The sequence below is a fragment of the Mustela nigripes genome, chromosome 5 (assembly GCF_022355385.1).
Source record: "Mustela nigripes isolate SB6536 chromosome 5, MUSNIG.SB6536, whole genome shotgun sequence".
NCBI lineage: Eukaryota > Metazoa > Chordata > Mammalia > Carnivora > Mustelidae > Mustela > Mustela nigripes.
The window spans coordinates 141918088-141921011 of NC_081561.1; the positions used below are offsets into that span (position 1 = coordinate 141918088).

The window sequence follows — 2924 nt, forward strand, 5'->3', positions numbered from 1 at the left end:
TTTCAAGAAAATGAGAAAACAAGCCACAGACTTGGGAAAAAAACATTTGAAAAACACATATTTGATAAACGACTATTATTAAATGTCTTTTAATTTTTTAACTGAAATTCAATTTAGTTAACTTATAGTGTATTATCAGTTTCAGGGATAGGATTTAGTTATTCATCAGTTGCATATAACACTTAATTATATGCTGTTATCAAAATTATGAGCTGTTATCAAAATTATGCAAAGAACTTTCAAACTCACAACTAAGAAAACAAACAACCCAATTTTTTTTTTTTTTTTACTGCTGAAAGACCTCACATTTATTATCAAGCCAACCCACTGGTGCAGAGGTATAGTAACAGAAAAATCATTTCCCTGATCAAAGGTATCTATTGGCCAGGTAGAAAGGTGTTTACAGGGTGACAGAATAGAACACATGATCTTCAAGGAGCTTAATTAATTAATTAATTAATTAATTACGTGGTGCCAATTAGGTGTGTCATCTCATGATGTGGGACGCCTTAGAGACCCAGCCTTGTTCTCCTCCAGTGCCTCCCCTTGGAGTTGTACCTGATTTTATTACCAGTTTTCATCCAAATCCACTGGGGAATTTGTTAACTCTGCTTTTGTTTCTTGGCCAGGAATTGCTTCATCCTGAAAGTCTTGTGAGAAGACATGGTCAGTAACAGTGAGTGGCACACAGCAGGATGGTGGCAAAAAAGAGAAAGAAGTCAAACAACCCAATTTTAAAATGTACCAAAGATCTGAATAGATACCTCATCAAAGACAATATACAAATGGCAAGCAAACATTGATAAATGCTCCATATCACATGTCATCAGGAAGATACAACTTAAAACAAAGATGAGATGCCACTACATACCTACTAGCATGGCCAAAACCTGGAACACTGACAACACCAAGTGCTGCTGAGGATGTGGACCAACAACAGCTCTCATTCACTTCTGGTGGGCATGCAGTACAGGGCAGCCACTCTGGAAGACCCTTTGGCATCTTCTTACAAAACTAAATATATTCTCACCATACAATCCAGCAATTGCATTCCTTAATATTTACTCAAGAGAAATGAAAACTTATCCCAACATAAAAAACCCACCCTCCAATATTTATGGGAGGTTATTCATAATTGTCAAAACTTGGAAATAACTAAGATGTTGTTCGGTAGGTGAATGGATATATAAACATGGTATGTCCAGGCAATGGAATAGTATTCAGGACTGAAAAGATATGAGACATAAAGCCATGAAGAAACACAGTAGAGGGGGCTAGCAAGATGGCAGAAAAGTAGGAGACGTAAATTTCATCTAGTCCCAGGAATTCAGCTAGTTATCAAACCATTCTGAATACCTATGAACTCAACAGGAGATCAAAGAAAAGAATAGCACAACTCTATGAACAGAAATGCAACCACTTTCTGGCGGTAAGACATGTAGATAAGTGAATCTGAGGTGATATATGGGAAGATAGAACGTGGGGCGGGGGGGAGGTGGTCCATCAGCGGGCTCCCAGCAAGTGATAGAGCAACAGAGCACAAAATCAGAACTTTCAGAAGTCTGCTCTACTGAGGAATGTTGCTCCAGTGGCTAAGCAAGAGATGGAACCCTCGCTGGGACAATGTGGTCTCAGAACCCTAAGTGTCACAGAAAGACCAGGGGTGACTAAGTGTGGTGGAGCTTCCAAGTATCAGAGCAGGAAGGCTGGCTGCAGAGATGGACCCGAAGAGAAGGCTCTCAGCTCAGGGTTGCCATAAACCATGACCCTTGGCACAGTCAGGCCACTACTCTTCAAGCAGGGACCCCACAAGTGGCAGATCTGGGGACACCACTCCACTTCCTCCAACAGGAGGAACAGCATGGGAGGGCACTGTAAGAATCTGCTGGTTTGGAAACTCCAAACAGGGTGATGTGCCAAAGATAGAAACACTTGGTCACAGGCCAGGTGAGCTCAGAGTGCAGCTGGAGACCAGAAAGACAGGAATAATTGACAGTTTTTCTCTAAGGGCTCACTGAGGAGTGGCGCCCTGAGCTCTCAGGTCCACTGTGTTGGAGATTGGGAGGTACGATTTTCATTCTGGCCCACCAAAGCTGTACAGAAAGTATTCAGGGAACAAAAGCTCCCCAGAGCAAACCTGAGCAGATTGCTTATCCTAGCCCCTGGCAAGGGTGATGCAAGTTTGTCTGGGGCAAAGACATTTGAGAATCACAAGAGCCCCCTCTCCCAGAAGATGAGCTAGAACGTCAGCCAAGACCAAGTTTACTGATCAATGAGAACTGCAAATCTCCAGCACTAGGGAAATACAGCACATATAATTCATGCTTTTTTCCCATGATTCTTTTTTTTTTCTTTACTTTTTTTTTAGTGTTCCAGAATTCACTTTTTATGCACCACTCCCAGTGCTCCCTGCAATATGTGCCCTCGACAATACCCATCACCAGGCTTCCACCCACCTCCCCTCCCAAACCTTCAGTTAGTTCCTCAGAGTCCAGTCTCTCATGGTTCGTTTCCCCCTCCAATTTCCCCCAACTCCCTTCTCCTCTCCATCTCCCCATGCCCACTGTGTTATTCCTTATGCTACACAAATAAGTAAAACCATATGATAATTGACTCTCTCTGCTTGACTTATTTCATTCAGCATAATCTCTTCCAGTCCCATCCATGTTGATACAAAAGTTGGGTATTCATCCTTTCTGATGGAGGCATAATACTCCATAGTGTATATGGAGCACATCTTCCTTATCCATTCGTCCATTGAAGGGCATCTTGATTCTTTCCACAGTTTGACAACTGTGGTCATTGGTGCTATGAACATTGGGATACAGATGGCCCTTCTTTTCACTACATCTGTAACTTTGGGATAAATACCCAGTAATGCAATTGCAGGGTCATAGGGAAGCTCTATTTTTAATTTCTTAAGG

General features: G+C 42.0%; 1 pseudogene; it reads right to left on the reverse strand.

Moving 5' to 3' along the window:
* Positions 1-499: 499 nt before the first annotated feature.
* LOC132017518 (large ribosomal subunit protein eL39-like) lies at positions 500-665 on the reverse strand (annotated as a pseudogene).
* Between the last annotated feature and the right edge of the window lie 2259 nt (positions 666-2924).